This window comes from Lygodium microphyllum, chromosome 1 (genome assembly GCF_053477565.2).
Source record: "Lygodium microphyllum isolate KBCC chromosome 1, Lygodium_microphyllum_v1.1.10, whole genome shotgun sequence".
NCBI classification, from domain to species: Eukaryota; Viridiplantae; Streptophyta; class Polypodiopsida; order Schizaeales; family Lygodiaceae; genus Lygodium; species Lygodium microphyllum.
Genome location: NC_141135.1, coordinates 11,605,572 through 11,629,207, shown reverse-complemented (window position 1 = coordinate 11,629,207; position 23,636 = coordinate 11,605,572). Strand labels below are relative to the sequence as shown.

At 41.2% G+C, this 23,636-nt stretch overlaps 1 non-coding gene across 1 annotated transcript; it reads right to left on the bottom strand.

Annotated features, from left to right (window-relative positions):
- Nucleotides 1–1,657: 1,657 nt before the first annotated feature.
- TRNAW-CCA (transfer RNA tryptophan (anticodon CCA)) lies at nt 1,658–1,729 on the bottom strand. The gene has a single exon. It is a non-coding gene; the product is annotated as a tRNA-Trp (tRNA).
- Between the last annotated feature and the right edge of the window lie 21,907 nt (nt 1,730–23,636).

Genomic DNA, 23,636 nt, shown 5'->3' with positions numbered 1-23,636 from the left:
TCAAATGAAGGTGACTGCTTGCATAAACAGTGCAGTAAATGGCAATTACAGCATGCTGAAAATGAAGTATAACGGTAAGAAATCAATGCCAAAGATGGGTGATCACTGATATAAGACAAACTGCAATTGTCAGGGAATAGCTCCAACTAGCAATGAGTGAAGATGTGACTAGCACCAAGGATTGTCAAAGGATGAGTGTGTCAGAATGAGATACATCCCATAGGCATAACCATCATGCATAGAGTGAGTTTCACAAGTAACAAAAGAGACCAACAAAAGATTGAGGTAAGAGAGGTTGAGCATTGTTGGCGCTAAATTGGGAACATTGGTTTGGTTGTGAGGGACTTAGGCACCAATTTGATAACCCCGTGATTGAAACATCTCAACATAGACTTAGGCACCAATTTGATAAACCCTTGGTTTGGTTATGAGAGACTTAGGCTCTGTCTTACTGTTTTAGAAACAGCCGAGCGCTGTTGAGGAGGCTTTGCAGGAATTCATCATCAGGTTGAGAGAGAGAGAGAGAGAGAGAGCCTCACGAAGGCAACTTCGTGTGTAGCTGGCTGCTGACGCCGGATCCTTCTTCGGACTTTGCCATGCTCCTTCGCACAAGGAGTGAGAGGCTCCCTTTCGCATTATCTGTTAACTATTGATGTTGTCCTCATGCAAAGATCGTTTTGGGTCAAAGATATAGGTGCTCATCCCTCTCTCTCTCTCTCTGCGATTTCTTGGAAGCAGATCACTGCATTAAAGGACCCTGGAGATCTCGGACTGAAAGCTTTATGGAGCAAAGCCTTAGACTAAAACACTCACTGCTTGAAGGATCTTTCTGGTTCAGGCTTTCATAACCAATTGGCGGCCTGTAATTAAGGGCATGAAATGGAAGGACGGTGCCTTTAGATCCAACGATGTCGGCAAAGGATCATGCGAAAAGTATCCAAAAGTGTGCACTGTGAACAATGTTTGGGACAAGCTAGCTGTGGACCATCAAGGGAGGAAGGGGAATGGCTGCAATAAAAAATGAGCAGACTGAAAGAAGTGTCGCCAGCCTCTATTGTCGCTACAGGAAATGATGCAGGCAAGCTCTGGGTTAACTATAGGAAGAAGCCAACTCTGAAAATCTGCAAGAGAGAGGAGTTGGACCAGCACGATCGGAGATGGGCTTTGAAGATGTTGGCAGTAGGCAGATTGGAAGAAGCATCTGCCCAATGACTCCCTTTGAGCATGAAAGCAGAGACTTGGAAAAGTTATTGCCTCTGTGAAGGAATTATGGCTCGCAAATTGCTAACTCAAGATCGTCTGGCTAAATTTAAGGGCAGCTCTATCGTTTGCCTTCTCTGCGAGAAGAGAGAAGAGGATCTAGAGATGGGTCCTCATTGGAACAAAATTCCAAATTAATAGAAAAAGCAAGATTTCACGCCTAAATCATTTTGAGACAAATGGCTTTGGGAGACAAAGGAAAGATGGAATAAAGAGCCGCAGAGTTGCAGAGGAAGCTGATTGGGCCCATCTGTGCTATCGGAACTGGGCGCGTAAAGATATCTATCGATCGTCACCTTCCAAAACTGCATGAATTGATGGCGATGAATGATCAAGACGATTGTTTCCCGAAGTTAGTATAATCAGTGAAGACCGGTGACTGACAAAAGCCACGACCTGAACCCGACGTGAATCGAACACGCAACCTTCTGATCTGGAGCCAGACGCGCTACCATTGCGCCACGGATCCAAGCTGACATCCGCATCTCGGCAAAAACCTTTATTTTAATACATAGTCATAGCATGCAAACCACCTGCAACTCGTGCGCGTGCACAATGCATCTGACCCAGCTATGTCTTCTCCAAAAGGGTTTTCAGTCTTTTGCTATCCATTTCGTAATAGTTAGTTAAGAATGAAAATATTTACATCAATCCACTAAATAGTGGAGGCGAGTCATAGTCTAGCTATTGGCCTTCATAGCCTCCATAAGAGAGAATTTGAGAATTTCCCAAGTCTCAATTTTAAATAAGTGATAAATATTTGACCACGTGGTTAAATATTGATCTATATTTGAAAGTGAAATTTCGAAAGGTAGTTTAGATAGTATTTAGGGTAGATTCCAATTTTAAGTAAGACAATACGATTTGACCAGGTGGTCAAATAATAAAGGTAATGGGGGCTCCCAAGGCGTATGAAAATTCCCAAATTCCCTAATATAGTGTTATTTGAACATTCGATAATTTTTCGCAAGCCCCCTAAAGACTTCTAAAATAACTTACTTACATTTGACCACATCCAACCCATAAAATCTTTTAAATCCCTAGAATATCTTGCTATTCATGAACTTCCGTATACAGCAGATGTCAACTGCACAAATCACATCCCACATGGCAAAGACACCTAATTTATTTTTCCCTAGCCCCCAAACAAAATGGAAGCCCACCCTTTCCACCCAAGTTTTCAGCTCCCGCCAAAGAGGCTTGGTCTCATAACAATCCCACAAGAGGTGCAACAATGTCTTTTCTGCCCTACTGAACAAGGGGCACATGGGGGAAATGCTTCTAGCCTTTGCCAATCTTTCCCTCATAGGAAATTTATTTAGCAAGGTCATCTAGAGATAAAAATTTAATCTCCTGTAGGGTGTCCATCTCTAGACCCTCCTCACCCTCTTCTTCCATGTTCCAAGTTTGACCAGTGGATAATGCTTCTTCCAGTATTTGGCATGTCTAAGTGTGTGTCTCCCTTCATCCCACTCAAATTCCTTCCTCGCAGTTGCATCCCACAAAAACTTCCCTTTCTCTATGGCCATTGACTTGAAAGGATGGCATGCTCTCAAAAAGAGGGATGTGTGCGAGTCATGCCTCTTTCTTTCAAGCACTACTTTCATCCAATCAACTTCACGATCAAATAGTTGTCATCTACAAGTGACTTCCTCCAAGGACATGAAACATAGTTGTCTACTATCCCATATGTCCATCCACCCCCTAATCCCCTTATTGAAGAGGCCTCTTGAGACCTTAAGACATCTATAGATGGGAACAAAAGTATCTTCACATGCTCTCCCACAAGTCCATATGACTTGCCCCAGGGAATCATCTCCCTTTCCCTTCTTATTGCTAATCTATTTCATGTCTTCTAGGGAGGTCCTCCAAGCCCCAACTAGGCATCCAACTATCTCACACTACGAGATTTTGATCGACCTGCTGTGTAAGCACATCCTGCCATTGAATGCAATCCTAGAGGCCCCCATTTTTCATTATTCCATCCAATGCTTAACTAATAGTATCCATGGCAGATCTTCCTGAAGTCTCTTTCCTAGACTCAACAAGAGTCTTAGAGCCTTCTCTTTGAGGGTGGGGATGACTAGGTCCCCTTCCAACTTATCCGTTGTTACCACTTCCTATGACATGGCATGCCATGCATGTCGATCAAAAGATTACCATAGAAAGGAGTGAAAGGTCTTTTCCACTTCCTTTCATGATCCAATGATGAATGCCAAAATCCTAGTAATACAAACGACCAAGGAGGCCAGCATAGAATCTAGGATAATTATCTTGTCTAGTAAAGAGGCCATCTATAGTCCCCACTTTTTTACCATTGCCTTTGACGTTGGTCATGAACCACTCAAACTTTTGGCAGCCTATCACATCCAACCCTAGTGGGTAGCTAAGATATCTAAATACTTGCCCCTTGGTGGCAATTATCTTAAAGCCATGAGAATCCACCCACTAGGGTGGATCCTCAAAAGCAATGTCACCCATGGCCTTGTTTAAATAATGGTTATAAATTCTCTTTAACGCATTGTCCACTTGTAACATACCCACCTTTGTTCTTTAGATGTTTTGTAATGTTTGACACATATTTAATGGATTTTTTAATGGAATTTATCCAAAATATTACAAGTTTGTTGCACATTGCACATTTCTAAAGTAATGATATTTAGGGATTTTTCCCCTACAAGGGAATGGGCAATTAGTGATACCCGTTTCCAACGAAAAATTCCCACATCACTATTTGCATCGCAAATAGCATCACTACTCGCATCAATATTTTTATTTGTGTCACAAATAGAATCATTGCTTGCATTGGTAATTTCAATTTGCGATGCAAATAGCAACACCAATATTAATGCAAATAGCAATATCATTCTAAGAAGAAGAAAAAGTCAAAAACTCGAGCCACTGCATTTCTACGAACCATTTGCGAAAGAGAATGAAAGACAAAGTGAGAGAGCTCAAAGCTCAGAGAGAGAGAGAGAGAGAGAGAGAGAGAGAGAGAGAGAGAGAGAGAGAGAGAGGGGGGGGAGAGGGGGGGAGAGTTCATCACCGGCTCCGCCATCACCTCCACCATACGTGAAGAAGAAGGAAAGAGGTGCAAAGGAGAAGGGAGGGAAGCCATGAAAATGAGGAAGAAAAAGGGAGGCGTGAAGGATTTTATCTTTGAGCCTTTGATATAGGTACATTGCCTCTTCTTTCTTTGTTTTTATGTTATGCTTTTTTTTAATTCTGAAGAGATGTATTGAGAGAGAGGAAGAGAGAGAAGCAGGGAGAGGAATACTATTAACCTTCAGACGAACAAGGTGGAAAATTTGAAAAATCTAAAGCAAAAGACAAGGCCAAGGCAAAAGTGAGACGGAAGATGAAGGCATGCCAAGAAAAATCTAGAAACACAAGAAGTGCAAAAAATTTTCTAAATCAAGGAGAGAGACACACAAGAAAAAACAAACCACTCAGACTCAAACCATCCAATCGGCCGATTGGACCAACCTAAAATCGGACTCTTGAGAATCGGACAGAAAACTGTCAAAATCGGACATGTGAACATGATACAAATTTGAAACATTTGAGCCATGAAACCGATCCAAAGACCGTATAGAGCCAAAAGCACATCATAGATCTATCACTAACCTGGAATCTAGAGCAAGTAGTTTAAAACTTGACTACAAATGGTCATTCAAATCACACATGGTGTTTAGTGTAACAGCCCTACGTGCTAGCGGGGACTGTCCCTCCCCCTCCCAGACTCCCACAGAGGAGGCTTTACCCCCTCTGCACCTCCCCCAAGTAGGCTGGAGAAAAAACATGTGCCGTGACAGGTCCTCCAAATTAGATCCTAGTATAGTAATGGCCCTATACAAGCATAGACTTTCACTTGCAAAACAACAACCAAAGGCCTACACCCAAAGACAAACAGAGACCCTTAAACCTCAATGGGCCAGTCTAGCCAACAAGAGAAAAAAGGCCATGCCACAAAAACATGTATATATTGTATTCAAATTGCATCTAGTCAAAGTGGAATGCAATAACATCAAGCTACAACTATAAGGATGATAGACATGGCAGTCCTAATGATAGATGCACCTTGAATGGCACTACACAGACGACCTAAGACATCAATGGAGAATCCACATGTGATTGTGTAGTTGGGGACTCAAAGGCATGTATCAGAAGGCCTGAATTTATAAGCCAAGACCCGAAAGATGAAAACATAGTACTGCTTGCTTATCTTAGGATCAGATTCACTGCAAAAAGAGAGCACAATGTCGATGCTCTCATCGATGAAGGAGCAGATTTTAATATATTGACCTATGAAGCATGGACTTGACTAGGCCAACCAAATCTCATACCGACTAATGCAACTCTTAATCCTTACAAGGGACACCCACAAGCACTTATAGGGAAGTGCAAAATCCTTCTAACTATTGAAACTGAAACATTTCCTATCCTGTTCCATGTTCCTTCAAATAGTGCTAATTTATAAAGGACATTAAACATGCATATATGATCGACCACCTAGATTTTGGATCTTGTTTTTTGATGCCCTAGTTATCAAGAGTTGGGCCCAATCTTTTTGACATCTTAAAGGAGGAGCATCAATTCTAACTTGACATCAAAGAGAAGTATCTAAGAACTCACCTAGACTTTGACATCTTAGAGAATAAGCATCAATTCCAAATTCACATCAAAGGGAAGTTCCTAATTAAATGTATTCCCCTAAGAAAGCCCTAATTATCTATGGATGGGCCCAATCTCTTTGGACATCTTAGAGGATCATCAATTTTGACTTTGTAAAGAAGTTAATTCCCACAGCAAACTATAAAACTGGAAATACAAGAAAATAGAATAACTTGCCAAGAAACCATAGCCAATGTGGCTAGGAAAAAATCATATTACCATTAATGGGTGAGAATCAGTTGATGAGAGGCTACATCATGGTATACATCTCAATGCTATGGTGACCAAGATTATGCACCCTCTTAGATGGTGGGAGATTGAGACCTCAAACATGAAATATTAGAAATGGCAAAAAGACCCTTGGCAAGTTACAATTTAGCATTTTATACTTAACCCTAGTAGGCTAAATATTGGCTAAGGCATTAAGGTATTTTACTCTATTACGCCACCTCGATCCTAGAAGAGTTTTGTCTTCAAAGCTGAATTTGGGACATTATACAAGGATGAATACAAGGATAGCTTGAAATAAATGAATTCATGTTGAAATAAAACTCCATGTTGAATAAGACCAAATAAGTCGAAGAAGGACCATGTAAGTGGAACAAGCTACTGTAGGCTGTCCTCCAAAACACGCTACAATACAAAGTTGGCCATATCTTGAGTAGAAGTGTCCAATTTCTATGTGCAAGCTATAGAAATATACAGAACAATATGTAATATCCAGCCTTAAAATTGAATTTTGATGAAGATAAAGTAATTAATTTCAACACAAAAATTTATTAGAATAAATTGGTTTAATGTTCAATGAGTGAATTATCCTCTTGAAAGCCATGGAAATTGTTCCAAATACGAAGCATGCTACCAAGAAGATTCTTCCATAGGCAAAACCTTCCACTTTATAAGATACTCCACAAGAACTCAATTCCTTAGAATCTTCTGCCACTTACCAACAATCTTTTCATATTCATAAATGATCAAATTGCCTTCATCAAGGGGAGGTAGTTCTTCAAGAACTTGGATTTTAGGGCCAACATACTTCTTGAGCTAAGATATACATGAATGACATTGTGGATACGTGTAGTTGAAGGTAAATCAAGTTGATAGATAAGATCTCCAACTCACTTAATTATTTGGTATGGACCATAATACCTATGAGCAAGTTTATTATGTCCTCCCTTAAGAGAAGAATAACAGGATTTTGGAACCTTCAAGAAAACCCATTCACCTTTGTCAAACTCCACATGTCTTCTTTTCTCATCCGCATAGGCTTTGATTGTCTCTTGAGCTTTTCTAATGTTATCCTTGCATTTCTTTATAAGAGCCTTCATCTTCTCCAACTCTTCACGAGTATTAGGATTCATATCATCATGAAATAATGTGGAAGGCACTTGAACCTTGTAGCCATATAATGCCTCAAAAGGATACATTCCAATACCCATGTGATGAGTATTATTATAACATAACTCTACAAGATGAAGCCAATGGTCCCATGCATTTTGTGTATCATAGCAAAAATGATGGAAGTAAACCTTTAGCCATTTGTTGACCCTTTCAATTTGCCCTCTATTTGTGGATGATAAGCTGTACTATGAGTCAAAATAGTCCCCATAAAAGAGAACAAAATCCTCAAAAAGCTACCCATAAATTAAGTGTCATGATAAATTACAATCTTTATTGGCATTCCATGAAGCTTAAAGACACATTCTATCTTTGTTGTAAATTGAGCCTTGGTTGGGACGAAATGGGCTAATTTAGTCAACTGGTCTACTACCACATAAATGCTATTCCACCCATGTTTTGTTGTAGGCAATCCCATTATGAAATCCATGCTAATATCAATCCATTTCCCATGAGGAATAGGTAGTGGCTGAAGCAAACCACTAGGTAGAAGCATGGAATCCTTATTTTGTTGACACAGAATACAACTCATGACATAGTCTTTAACATCTCTCCAAATACCCTTCCAATAAAACCTCTTATGGATATTGTCAAATGTTTTGAACAAAACATGTTGTCTTGCTAAAGGTGAAGAGTGCATCTTTCACAAAATGCGATCTTTGAAAGATGATTTAGGAGTCAAAAAGACCCGCCCTTAATACCATAAAAGACCATTGTGCCACTTATAATTTGGATACTCTTCTCCTTTGCCTTGTTACAATTCCTTCATCGTTTTGGGTGCTTGCTTATCAATTAAATATTCATCTTGAATGTCTTGGATCCAATCCTTGTGCATGGTTGAAATGGTAGAAATAAAATATGCCCACATTCTTAATAAGGCATCCACTACCATATTATCTTTTACAACCATATAGGATATCTCAAAGTCATATCCTTGAACAGTAGCTAATCATTTTCATTGCTTAGGAGAAAATTTGGTTGTGAAAGAAAGTATTTCAGTACACACAATGATCACTTTTGACCTTGAAATGGTTGTCATAGATATAATGATATCACTTTTTAATAGCATGAAATATTGCCAACATCTCTTGCTCATAAACATGTAATTGACACTCCTTATCATCAAGCTTTCAGGTTTCATAAGCTATGACTCCATGATCTTGACACAAAATAGCCCCAACTCCTCTTCCACTACCATATGCACTATAATAAACTCCTTAGAGAAATCTGGGCATACAAGGATAGGTGCTAAGATTAAAAGGGATATCAGATCATTGAAACTTTTATTGGCTATGGAGTCCCAAAGAGAAAGCCTCTTTTTTAAGCCTATCCATCAATGGAACCACCACATGAGCATAATTCTTGATGAGCCTCCTATAAAAAGATGATAATCCAAGGAATCCTCTCAAAGAAGTCGCATTCTTAGGAGTAAGCCATTCTTTAACACATTTCACCTTGTTGGGATCCACTCTAATACCTTGTTCTCCCATAATATGACCTAAGTATTTCACTTCATCTTCCATGCATAATAAACACATTGTCATCTTGGCAAAGAGTATGTGTCTTCTTAATGTCACGTGAAAGATCTCTCTTACATGCTTTAAATTCTCATCCTTGGATTTGCTATAAATAAGGATATCATCAAAGAAAAAAATGACTATTTTAAACAAGAAGGATTGAAATATTTTATTCATGAGGGCTTGAAAAGTAGTAGGCACATTGGAAAGCCCAAATGAAATAACTAAGAAGTGGTATAATCCCCTTTCAGTCCTAAAAGCTGTTTTGAACTCATCTCCTTCCTTCATTCAAATTTGATGATAACTGAAATGAAAATCTATTTTGGTAAAGATCTTGCATCTTTAAGTTCGTCCAAAAGATCATCACTTTGAGGAATAGGATACCTATTCTTGACCATTGACTTGTTTAAATCCCTATAATCAATGCACATGTGAAATGATCCATCCTTCTTTTTTACTAAGAGCATGGGAGAGGAAATTGGTGATTGACTTGGCTGAATTAAACCCATTTACAACAACTCTTAGACTTGTCACTCCACTTCTTCCCTCTCAAACTTGGACAAGCAATAGGGAGGTTTGCTTATAGGATTTGTGTTGGGAAATAAGTGGATAGAATAGCCAACCTCTCGCTTTGGAGGCAGAGATAATGGTGGCTAAAACAAATCCTTGTATTCCTCCAACATCTCTTCAAATCTTGGATCCCTTTTCTTTGAAGAAGAAGATAGTTGATTTGATGGGTGCTCTTCATCTACTTTCACATGAAAAAGAGTGAAGATTCATGACTTGGCATTGACTTCCTTCCATAATTTCTTCATGGAGATAAGTTCTATATATTTGTGGTCTATGCCTTTCAATTCTATGTGCTACCCTTTCCAATTAAATTCCATTTGCATTTGTTCCAAATCTGAAGTAAATTTTCCAAGAGTCTTTAGCCAATTACAACCGATAACAATGTCAATAGGCCCCATATCCAAAGTGATCAAATCCAGTTGTATTGTGCAATAGGGCGATAGTTCACTTGGAGTACATGGACACACTTCTTTACTAGACTCATATGCACCATTGGCAACTTGTATCTGCAAGGATAATTCCATATCAATGGGTAGCAACTTCGGTCCACTCAAAGATTTGGTGTTAATGAAGCTATGAGTGCTACCCGTATCTACCAAAATATATGCAACCTTGCCATTAATGATACGTTTGGGTCTAAGTATACTTTTTCCTTTGTATCCCATCTATGCATCATGTAAAATAGCACACAAGGAAGAGTAAAAATCATTGGTGCCATTCGGATCAAATGGAAACCTATCCATGGGATCATACAATCCTTCATTAGTGGTTGTCTCTTCTTCATGAATTTCTTCGATCATTGGATAAGCATCAACATGCAGTAAATTACCCTCTTGTTCCTCTTCTTCTTCAACTTCCACATCTTGAATGATTACCATATTTATTTTAGAACTCTTGGCTTTTCACTTTAGCTTATGGTCTTGGGACCACTTCTCCCCACATTTGAAACATAATCCTTTGGCATGCATTTCCCTAAGCTTCTTGTGAGAAAGAAAGTTGCTATTAGAAGTATTTTGGGACAATTTAGATACTTTTAGCCCTTGAAAATTTACCTCTTGTCTCAGCCACGTTTTTGAAATTTTTTCCATGTTTTTGTGCATAATTTTCATCTAGTTTAGAGGCATAAATAGAGGAAAGTTGGCACTTTGTTGTTATAATTGTTATGACTGTTATACCCCTATTTTCTTGCTTAAAGCAATGTCTCTTGACTAGCTGAGAACTTGCCTATATTTTGTAGGTTGACTAAAAAATTTATTGCCCAAACTAATTCGCTGGAAATTTCCTACATCTCTCTTATACTTCAAATAATATCTTTCAGTCAATTGTATGGCCTCATGCAAGTTTTTTGGTTGTTGAGCTCTCACCTCCAATGATAAGGCAAGGTCAATATCAAAAATATATCTATTCAACTTTGCAAAATCTGAAATGCCTTCAACATACATGGAGAGATTCTAGTAGGTATTTGAGTAGTCTCTAACAGACATCCCTCTTTGAGCATATGTGTATTACCATCTTCTTTGAAGCCTTTCTTTTTCCAAAGGGGAAACAAAAACATCAATCATTGCTTGCTTAAACTCCTCCCAAGTGAGAATGTCTTGCCCAATCTTATGCATGAGAATGGGCATAACCTTCAAGACAAAGAGCCACAAAATAAATTTTGGCTTCTTCACTTCAAGGATAAAGGGTAAAGTACAAAGCTTGTTAATCCATTCTTCCCATTCCGAAGGTAAATTCTTATCGCCTTTAAAATTAGTGGTATTTATCTTTTCCTTATACTCTTTATTTTAAGATGGTTGTCCAATAAGAATGTTGTTTCCATGAATCTTTGTTCCAAGAGTATTGCCTAAAATTAGGTTGCCCAAAACCATGAGATGAGATTTGACTATTTGAAACATGCTCTTTATTTGAGAGATCATGGGCTGATCTTCTCCCATCATAATGGCTTAAATGAGTTCTTGAAACCAAGATTTGTTGCTCTACAGATCAGTGTGATACCCCTATTTACTTGTGTCATGCCTTGCAAAAAATCTTGATTTATATGTATTAAGCCTTCATTCAATGTCTTCAAATCCTTGGAAATACCATCATTCATATGTCCCAGCTCTTTAGACAGTAACAAGTAATCATTCATTGCATGTACTTCATGTGTATCTTCCATTTCTTGGTGTGTGCTATAAGAAACTCCAATGCTTAATCCTTCATCTATTTGCTCAAAATTATTAGCTTCATTTATATAATTTTAATCCTCTTGAAAGTTTTTGACACCCTCATTCATTGTTTCTATAATAGGGTCTTTCTTCTTATTCCTAACCATTAGAAACAATGTTATAGTAGTAGATTAGTTGCCAATAAATCCCTTGTTTCTCTCAAAATATAGCTCCAATCTCGATGCTTAATAGCTCAATTAAAATCTTATTATATGGAAATATAGTAGATTTAAAAATATTTCAAATTGGGCTAAAGACTTTAGGTGAAACAATGATAAATAGTATCAGTCTATATAATGTCTAGGTACTGTCTCATTGTATCTACTATTAGTAAATCAGCAAATAACTTGAGCTCCCAATATCAAATCGACAAACTTTTTGATTTAAATCAAAGATTACAATCCCTTCTTATGTGGAGCTATCAAGTTCTCAATATGAATCAATACATAATTTTCTATAACACAATCTTCAAAGCTGAACAAAAGTTTCATGCACCCTATCCACAACCTGTAAGTGCCCTATTTGACCATGTGGGAGTTCCATGTGTAAGAATAGCCCTTGTAGTAACCTCGAGAGGGTTATGGGATACGTGTAGGACTCAAGAATGACCTATGAAATGGTGGGTACCTGCTGTATAAACTTGTGAAATTGTGACCACCTTTAGGTATCTAGAGAACATAAGATGTCCAGCACCTCTTCTAATATTGTTCCTATGGAAGTTCAACCACTTGTAGCTCTTTAAATAGGGTTGATCATTGTTGTACTACTATCAAGCTCTATCAACGGGCATGTACTTGCACCTAGATTTGAAAATTGCATGGGCTCCAAGAATTGAGGGGTGTGCAAAGTTCCTCCTCAAGCCAGGTTGCGCATCTCTTCAAGGTCATAATTAGGAAGGAAGGGTCACCTCACTATTGTCTTCTCGACTTGCTTGTCATCCGCTTTTTCCTCATAGGAATCAACATGGCAAGTACATTCTAATGGCTAATCAAACAAGAATGTTATGCATTGACTGAAAAAGTCTTTGGATTTTTTAAGGAAATGCAAGTGGGTATTAGGAAATGACTAAATTGAAAGGGCTAGGGATAGGGCATTACCCTTTTGTAGTGGCTCACTACTTTTACAAATATTCCACTTACTATTTTCATCATTATTTCAATCCTATAGCATCAATGTTCAATCATCCAATCAAATTCCAAGTTAGGTAGGCAGTGAATAGCACTATGCAATCAATTTGGTATCAATTTATGAATGGTCAGAAAAGGAAAATCATAAAGCAATCATAATCAGTCCTAGGTTGATTTCTACATGCTCTTCAATGGTAATTTCAGAGGATCTATTGCACTCAATTTCTCTTTATCAATAATAGGACTAGCTCAACAATAGGATGAAAAGAGAGATTCAACTTAAAGCAATAGGATTACCTCTTAATGTTGATGAATAGTAGTAGATGAACCACAACTGATCAATTCTTGACCGTCACTGAAAAATAGAAAGTGTAGGATTTAAAAAAACCTAGCCCATGCTGTAGAGAGTCGAGGGGGATTGTCAATGTCACGTGTTGTGTTGCAATTGGATGCAGGAGGTACCAAAGTGTCATCATAGCACATTGCCTAGTGTGGTAGGGACCACACAAGAACACCCAAGGAGGCAACATTGTTGATGTAGTCGTGACAAACCATCGATGGCGAAGGATGTAGCACTCAGCTCACAATCACTCAAATTGGAATGAAAGAGCAATCACTCACCCCACAACGAACATCACTTGATTGAATAATGATCGAAACCCAGTCGGCTTAGAAATCAACAAGGGAGATGGTTCAGAGGGAGTATGCCAGTGTGCACACTTGATGGTGCATTAGTGTCTCCCGTCTGGCATAGGTGCAAGCATGAAGGGCAAGGAGCCTTGTAGTGCAGTGTACTGAACAGGGTGAAAAATTATGTGGTAATGACAGCGACCCATCCCATATGTGCATAGGGAAGCGAGAACGTACCTGATGCCAAGTGTCATAACATACCTCAATCGCACCTCTCAATAATTATTTGAGGAAACATCAGTCACACTCAGCCCCCCCTTTGTCTCACACTCTGTTAATAGATACAGGAGGGCAACCCATTCCTGAAACCCATTGATGTTATCCTCACTATCACTTGTGTAGAGGTTGTATGCTTTGTGCGCAATTGATGGTGCAATTGTGCATCCCTGCATTGAGAGACACATCGCGTGCATGCAACGCTCCATTCACATATCTCACCTCTCTATTGGATATTTCACATTCCCATCCGATTAGGATAAAAGCTTACATCGCTCCAGGGTTGTCGATGAAGATCGGTGTCAACAGGTTGATAATGTCACTTGGATCAGTTGATGAAGAGGCAAACCCAGGGAGGTAGCCAACAAGTCCAATACTTGGATTGCATAGGAGAAACAACATCTCTTGGAGGAGTCAAAAGCACTTGATGAGATTATAGGATTCATGCACCAAGGGAGGCGGCTTAGGAACTTCTACTGCAAGAGTTCTTCTAACAATTCAGTTGTCCTGGAGACTGCAAGGTGTTACCACCTTTTCCACAGCCAGTTTCCCATCAATTTCTTGGAATGAGGCCTATTATGATAGGGAATTTCTTCATTTTTTCCCATAACAGATTTTTATTCTTTATATGTATTTTTTTTCTTTTCATTTCTTTCTTCTCATAGCTTGAGATACTAGGGGGATACTGTTGGGTTGCCAGTAGGTTGGCTATATCTGCATAGTACCATGGAGTAATTGTTTCGACTAAAAAGAGGGAAGCATCAAGAGGTTTGGATCATCGTGCTCCTCTTTGTAATCGATTTAGGAGATTTGCGACAAATGATCAACCAAGGAATGATAAGGCTTCATGGTCCACATAGAATTTGAAGTGTGTCGACAGCAGGTAGTAGTGTCAGAACTTCTCCAAAAGGCAAACACCATTGCCAAGCACTTAAGCTCCATCACTGTGTAGTTTTATTCTCTGTCCGTTACTTTTTGACTTGCATAATAGATAGGTTGATCTAGCTTCAAGGGGACCTTTTGGCATAAGACTGCACCTAGGCCTTCGATTGATGCATCAGTATGCACATGGAACTCCTTCATCCAATCAGGAGGTTTCAAGATGGGTGCCTCAATTAGGCATTGTTTCAGGGTGTTGAATGCCTCCTCACACAATCAGTGGTCCATGTAAACTCTGCATCTTTTCTAAGGAGTTTATGCAAAGGGGCTTCCTTCATTGCAAAGTGTGTAATGAATCTTCTGTAATAGCCCACATGGCCAAGGACTCCCCTCAATTGTTTGAGGTTTGTTGGCACTGTTAAGGTGGTAATCTTCTCAATCTTGGCACGATCTGTTGTTATCCCCTGTGCAGAGACAATGTGTCCCAAAAGAACTCCTGATGAGATGCCAAATACGCATTTTTTGGGGTTGAGAGAAATCACATACTCTCGTCGACATCTATCAAAACACTTCTCTAGGTGTCCCCAATGCTCATCACGGATTAGGCTATAGACACAGAAGACATCTAAGTACACCTCAATGAAATCATACACATGGTTTTAGAATGCGGCCATCATTACTCGTTGGAATGTAGCACGAGAATTACAGAGCCCAAAAGGCATCACTCTATAAGCATAGGTTCCCCATTCTGTTGGGAAGGTCATTTTGGATTGATCTTCTTCTACAATCTAGACTTGATTATATCCACTAAATCCATCCAAGAGGGAATGGAGCTCATGGCATGCCACTGTGTCCAACAGTTGGTCTATGAAAGAGATAGGGAAATGATCATTTTTTGTCTTGGAATTCCGCTTTCAGAAGTCAACACATATTCGCAGCTTTCCATTCTTCTTGGGTACTACCACAATGGGTGAAACCCATTCACTATTGGCCACTCGATAGATGAACTCAGCTTCAAGGAGCTTTAGTAATTCGACTTTCACTAGGGCAAAGTAATTTGGGATTTATGTGCCTTTGTCTTTTTCTCACATGCTTACCATCAAGGTCCAGGTCGATGTGATGTTGGCACACTGTGGGATCAATCCCCTTCAGATATTTGCATGACCATGCAAGCATGTCCAAGTTCTCCTTCAGTAGGTCATGTAGGATCGATAGTTCTTCTTCTGGAAGATTAATTCCCACCTTCATATGGCATTCAGTACCTTCTACATCCACAAGTATTAGTTGCTTTTCACCTTCCATTTCGTGGATGAATGTCCCACGAACTGCTTTTGGGTAGAGATCCGACTTCTTCAAGGGACTGGTCTCCTCTTCTTATGGTTCTCTAGAACCCAAGTTCCTCTTCCAGTGGAGGCTTAGCTTGCTCCTCAGGATGCTAAAAGGGTATCAAAGCGGTTTCAAATTTAGTTTGAGGATAAGTTACTTCTTGGCTTGAGGTCTCATCTTCCAAGGATGCATCCAAGAACGCCACATAACATGAACCTTCAAACTTCTGTTTAAGCTGTCGCACTCGGGGTTGTTGGCACGGTGCATCATCATCATCTTTTTGTGAGAGAGGTAGATTGGGGTGGCAAGAATCACTACTGAAGAAAGGCTTATTCTTCTTAATCAATTTCTTATAGAGATCTTGCATATGACGTGGCCCCTCAGCCAATCCAAAGGGTACCAGAGTCATTCTATCAAATAGCATGGGATTTTCTACTTCTGAAGCTTTAGGAACTTTTGGAACTTCCTCATCTCTGCCTTCTACGAGTAGGATAGACTCTTCTAGCTTGCTTTCATACTCTTCTTCTGCATTATTATTTTTGTCCTCTTCAGATTCTATTTCAGCCTTTGTGGGGGCTCTATAAGAGAAGAACAAACTCTCTGTTATGTCCTATGCTTCTGCTTATGTGTCTGCCTCTGCTTCTGCTTTTGTCTCTGTCTCTGTCTCTGCTACTCCCATGTAATAGGGGCAATAGTATATCCATGCTTCTATCTCACTGTCAGAGGTGACTTCAAAAGTCAATTCAAGTTCAAGAAGGACAAAAAATTTTCTTCCTTCAGTAGTTGGCTTACAATGCCCACTGTCAAGGACTATGCCTCTATTTTCTTGGGAAACATCTCTTTGATAGCTTCTTTGTCTCATGATGTACCATTTGTTACTTCATTGGAAGAGTCTATTATTACGACTTTGATGGACATGGATCCATTGCCTTTTTGTGATCCATACAACTTCAGCACCACTTTGTTAAGTCCTCTGCCAAGGGTTAGGGTTCTTTTGACCCAATTTGTCCTTGCTCTTGCTTCAAAGAGCCAAGGTGTTTCCAGCAGCAACAAAGGGTATGTGGTCCCGTAGGAGTCTGGTTTGACCTCCAGATATGTCAGCCAATAATATCTTCCTACAAGTGTTGTCTTCACATATGGGAGAATGCCCAAAGACTTCATTCTGCTTTGGTCTACGAGTCGAGTAAGCCACTATGTAGGCTGCATTCCTTGCAAGCCTAGATCCTTCATTGTCACATCTATCATTATGTTTACTGATGAGCCTCCATCCATCAATGTGTCTACTATAAAACATTCTTCAATCCATATGCCAATCTCTGGGGTTCTGGGATCCAAGAAGGCGTTAGCTACATCCACTTCCTTCATAGGCTCGAGGGCTCTGTTGGGCTTGGTTGCTACGGAGTGAGCAATTAATAAGCCTCATCTTTTCGTCGGTATGCTTTTAAATTTCTTTCGACAACTAGGAGACAACATTAGCCACTGAATGTACCCAGAAACCAACCATTCTTGGAGATGTGATGGCACTTTCCACACCATGTATTAGAATGCATCACATCTCTTCCACCTCCCGGCAGGAGTGGATATATTGGCGGTATTCACCTTCAATGCCTGTAGCTGTTATGCAATCACTTCCATAAGCTCCTTCTTGATGCTTGCAACTGAATTGGACAGGTAGTCCTTTAGATTTTCACCTCCTAGAGTAATTGTAGTAGGGTTTTGGGAAGCTTCTATAATCATCGCATACACTGTTTGAGTTGACCCAAAGGATCCTCTATTCTATGTTTTATTCAAAGCTCATGTTGAAATTTGGGGTTGTTGATTCCAGTTGGTACGATTCCACTGTTTTTGAGTCGCCATTAGGGGAACTATTTGAGGCCACTGTTGTTGTGGTTGAACAATCATTTGAGATATTGTTGTCTGCGGCCACTGTGGATTCAGTGCACTATACTGCGGCACTATTTGCATCTGAGGATAAGGGTAGGGAACTGTCCCCGGGACTACATTTGGTGGGTATGCCAGTCGTGGCATGGGAGGAGGTAAGACTCCTCTTCCTGAGCTCATTGACAACCTTGCTTCAACTTCATCATACAGTCTTGCACCTTCCACTGCAACTTGTAGGTTACTTTGGTCTTCCACAAACTTGCAAACTTCCGATTGTATGTCTCTAAGGAAAAATCTCTTTGGGATGCCTTAATCTAAGTGATGGTTGGTTGAAGGATGGATTTTAAGCCCCGGAACGTGCCTAAAAATAGGAGAAAAATGTGGAAATGCGGGGAAAAATGCTCAACTACGAAGGCGGCGGCTCGACCTAGGACGATTTTAAGCGTCAAGTGCTTGACGGGCGCCCGTACGACACTCCGAGAATTTTCATAATTTTTTCGTGCGCCTGTGCTAGTCAGTGGAGCTGCCAGTCAGTGCGGGATGTCGAGACGAGCTCACTGAAATTTTCAGACTGACGATCGGAGTCCGTATGCGGAAACTGGACGGGAACCGGCCGGGACGCCCAAGAGAGTGGCCAAATTTGAAGAGGCAAAGGGTGTGATTAGTGGGGGGTGCCCTTTGGGAGCCCCCCCACCCAAAAATGATCGAATCAGGCGGCAGGCTGAACTCGTCCTCTTCACGCGAAAAAAACGGTGCCCCCCCCCCCCCCCCCCCCATAATCGAGATGCTAGCCTCCATGTAAGGCATATGAGAGAGCACACATGCTGACTACATCTATCCTACGCTCCGTATCGCCGGTCTCCGCTCCCGCAATGGTGGACTGTAGAGAGAGAGAGAAAATCAGTCTTTCTCTCTCCTCCTTCTCTCTCCTCTTAACCCCCGTTCGTGCGTGGAAGAGTAGAATGGAAATGGATGGCCGGATGGATGCCGATTCTTGATGAGACTGAAGGGCAATGCCAAATCATTGTAGATTGCTGATTCCAAGCAGAATTCATGGCTGGAAATCAGTCGTGGGACGTGCCAAATTTAAGGAAAAAACCCGCAAGACACGGTAATAATTGTTTTTACAAAGAAAATGGCCTTTTGATGCAAATTTGGTTGATAAAAATGTGTTCATATGGATTGAGTTTTGAGTATGTCGTGCTTTGAGTTGTTTTCTAGCTGTTCATCATTTAAAAATCAGAAAAACATGTGCGGGATAGCAGAAAATAGAAAACCGAGACACGAAAAACCATAAAAATGAAGGAAAATAGGGTTTTTTGGGCTAAAAATGATGCAATAAATTAATCCACACCTACTAAAATTCTTTTTCTGCTGAAATGAACTAAGGGCCACAGCCCATAAACTGAACTTAATTTTCAGCAATTAAAAAATGGGAGAAAATGGGAAAATTTGCAAGAAAATGGTGAAAAAAAACCCTTAAAATAGGGGAAAATTATATTTTGGGCTTCGAAAAATTAGGAAAATTATGAGCAATGTCCGTGAATGTATATGAGGCTGAGGCATGAAGATTTGCTTCAGATCAGCCTTGCTTCCGTGTTTTAGTTCGGTTTTTTCCGCTTTTGATATAAAAAATAATGGAAAAAGCCGTAAAATGACATGCAACGAAGCAATACTAAAACGGGGGAGGGTAGAATAGATAAAAAGTGTCTAAATGCTGCTTGAAATAATGGAAAAGTTGTTGATTTCTATGCATAGCATTTAGGACGAAAAATAATTAAAATTAAGAGCCTAGTGGCACGAGGATCACCTCGGTGCTAGGCCCATGCAACGAAGCATACAATCGTTAGAAAGAAACCATGTAAGGGATGTTTTTGCACTTGTGCACGATACTGTTTGCTAAATGTTTGAGCACTAGACATCCACGAAATGCATAGATCATATAGAAAGTTAAAGGTATCAGAAGCCAGCTCCTGGAAATGCATAGCACTTGCTTGTATTAGGACTTTGACCCTACGTTGAGTGAGAGACAGGATACCCTAAGCCGTAGGCTAGTCGTGGGGTCTAGGGGAAAACAAGTGAGGAAGAAATGGTACATTCCTAGACACGCTTATTTGGTACCTTGAGCGACTTGTGTGCGATGTGGTTATATGTGGAGCGACGCACTGAGGGGCCAATCCCCAAAGTGTAGGAGAGTCGCAGAGGGTTGACGGCATTCAGCCGTAGGAGGAACCCCATGTGTATGTGATTCGAGCCTTTTGGCTATGTGAAAGGGACTCCCTCTGAGGAGTAATATTGGGTTAGGATCAGTTGGACTACAACGTATTACAAACGCAATGTTTAGGAAGGCAGAGATTTCGACAGACGCTCCTGGCCGCGAGGCCGAGGGGTTGTCTTGTGCGTAGTGACGAGGCCCGGGTAGTGCATGAGCCAGTGCCGGCCCGTTTTAGGTCCCATCAGTGGTGCGTCTGCCGGGAGCCGCTAAGAAGTGGCGGTTCTCGAATCTAGGTGTCTAAGGACCTTTCCGTTTAGTGTATGCCAAAGGATATTGATCCTTTATTTATTGACAAGCATCGTCTAGCGGAGATTCAAAAACAAGAAAGAGACGAGAGAGCTAGGCGACGCGCGGAAATATTGAGGAGGTATCCCCCTCAACGCAGCAGCCCTAAACCCCTACGAGGGAGAAGTTCTAGTGTCCCTAGAGGCCCAAGTAGCCCGTTAGGAGGAGGTGGAAGCCCTAGTGCTCCCCTATCTCCCGTAAGTCAACCAAGCTCAAGTGGAGGTGTAGGTTTACCTACGCAACCCCCTATCATTAATCAGGTTGTAGCTATAGCACAACCGATAGCAATTCCAGCAGGAACACCTGATTTGCCGGCCTTAGGAGCCCCATTGCCCATTTTTAGCGGGTTGGCAGAAGAGGATGGTGAGCTTCATGTCAATGAGTTTAATAAACTCATGTTCAATTACCGCATCCAAGATGAAGGGCACTTAATGATGTTCTTCAACATGACCTTGAAAGGAAGAGCGGCACTATGGTATCACGGTCTAGAAGCCGGAACCATAACGAATATTGTGCAATTTTTTGCGGCCTTCCGTAGGGAGTTTGCCCCTGAAAGGGGTGGACAGTATTGGCTTCATGTATTGAATGTAACACGTCAAGAGCCAAACGAGAATGTCCAGACTTATGCTAAGAAGCTAAAACGAGTTTTACGTAAACTTGATACCTACATTCCTATCCCAGCAGCTGCCCAGTTACAATACTTCCTTCATGGCTTGGATTTTAACATCCAGGTGCAGCTGAGTAGTGTCGCCTTGGCTGACATTGATACCGCTATTACACAAGCGGAAGGTGTAGAGACACGCTTGCAAGCGGCTTATGCAGCTAGAGTGAACTGGAATGGGAATAGTCTGGCACTAACCAATGGGAGTCAAGGAGACCCCATGTTAAATGCAAATGGAAGAGGTGGCATTATGCCCAACCTGCCCATGCTACCAGCACCTCCTAGTGTAGGTATACCGATGGCTAGTCAAATGGCACCAATGAATGTGGGTATCCAACCAACAAACCCTAATGCAGTCCCGCTAAGCCAGCAGTAGCAGCCAATGCCTAATCAAGTGGTAAGGCCGATGGGACGACATACAAACGATCGTGGCTATGAGTCAAGTGCATCGAACGTCCTTGGCGAGGTCAAGGACATGATGAAGTACTATACAGATATGATCAGTGAACAGTATAGACAAATAGCCGTGGATGTCAACTTCCTTAAGAAGCAGCAAAATCTAATAGGGAGCCGACGGCCCGAAGAGGGTGGCCCATCTAGATTTAGCTGTAAGTGGTGTGGTGGGCAGCACTTCCCTAGGAACTGCCCTAATGTTAAATGCGATATTTGTGGAAAGTCTGGCCACTTAGCCGCCACGTGCTGGAGTAAGATTAGTTCCCTCCAACAAGGAAGTAAACAGCCGGGTCCGATTAATCATAGAGCACAAGGTAATGACCTTCCGCAGAATGATGGACCGAGGCAGATACTGCAAAGGGGAAAAGCCACTGTAGAAGAGCTACCCCAAGGCAACGGAGTTAGCCTCATTGAAGCGGTACATGTTGATGGTGTGGAACCCTCTAACCTAAGAGCCGTGACAAGAGGCCAAAAGGCTAAAGAGGGCGATAAGGATAATGCAAAGCCGGTTGAGGGAAACCCTAAACAAGGGGATAAGGGGACGCAAGCCCTAAAGCCTGATTTGGAAGGGGGACCCTTAAAACCGGTTGACAGCAAAGTAGATCCTAAAAAGGATAAAGAAATGCCAAGGAAGAAGGCGAGAGCTAGAAAAGAGGCTCCAAAGCCGGTTCAGAAACCGAAAGAGAGGATGGTTTGGCGAGAGAAGAGAGCTTTGGCCACGTATCATGATTTTGATTTGGCAAGTTCTCTTTGCAAAGTCAAGCCAGACGTGAACCTCTTGCAGCTTATTAAATTATCACCGGGAGTACGCAAGGAGTTCAAAAAGATCTTGCGGATCGGGTATATTGTGGAACCTATGGGCATAGCGAGAGTAGGAGAAGATTGGATGGATCATGCTGAAAAGAATTGCCCTAGGGTTCCAGCATATGTCGATGGGATTTTAGTAGAGCATGCTATTGTAGATACAGGCTCATCCGTCAATATCATGAGTTCAGAGTTGATGGAGAGGCTGGGTCTAGGCATTCAAAAAGATGGCTCTACCCTTCTCAGAATGGCTGATGACAGTTTAAGACAACCAGAAGGTTGTGTTACTAGAGTTCATGTGACGGTTGCAAGCGTAGAATGCTTCTTGGACTTTAGAGTGATAAGATTTGCTGGGCGTCCTAGCTATCGAATATTGCTAGGCAGGCCTTGGATCCTATGAACAGACTGTCAAGTCGATATACCCGCCGATCGAGTGATTCTAGGGAGAGGTGCTAATCGGGTAATAGTTAATGCTTACCCTGAATCTCCGCAGAGTGAATGGGCTCCTTTACCCTCCACTGAACTAGAAACTGAAGTTGAGGCATCTGATGGTGAGTCGTCCTCTAGTGATGAATCCAAAGAGGGATGTACTACAGAGGATATCTATCAGATAACCCTAAATGAGCCAATAGAGCCGCAAGATAGGATAAGAGATGCTGATGTGATCGAGTGGGACCTTGGCACGCCGATTGATTCGCGACCTATTAAGCTAGGATCCATGCTCAGTTCAGCAGAAAGAGAGGACTATGTGTCCCTTATTCAAGAATTCCGAGATATATTTGCTTGGAGCTATGACGAGCTGCGAGGTATACCTCCCAGCCTAGCTGTCCACACTATCCCAGTTAAGGAAGGTAGTCGTCCCGTACGTCAGAAAGTAAGGCGTATGCCTTTTGAGCTGAGGGACGGACTATTTGAGGAACTACAGAAGCTACGGAAGGCTGGTTTAATTTTTCCTGTGCAGCACACAGAGTGGTGTTCACCAATCGTCATCAGGAAGAAGAAGAATAACCAGATCCGGCTCTGTGTAGATTTTAGAGAGCTAAATAAACAGACAGTAAAAGATTACTACCTGTTGCCATTCATTGACCAGATTCTGGATCAGCTGGCAGGTAGAGAGATCTATTCGTTCATGGACTGTTTTGCAGGTTATAACCAAATGGCGATTGCAGAAGAAGACAAGCTGAAAACGACTTTCATAACTGTCTTCGGTACCTTTGCGTACCATGTGATGGCGTTTGGGTTATGCAATGCACCTGGGTCGTGGCAAAGAACAGCCGATAAAACCTTTGGTGACATATCCCCAGAGGAGCTCAAAGTATTTATTGACGATCTGGGGGCAGCCACTGTAAGGGAGAGGCAATTGATCATATTAAGGAAGTGTTTTGAGCGTTGCAGACAATTTTGCATCGCTCT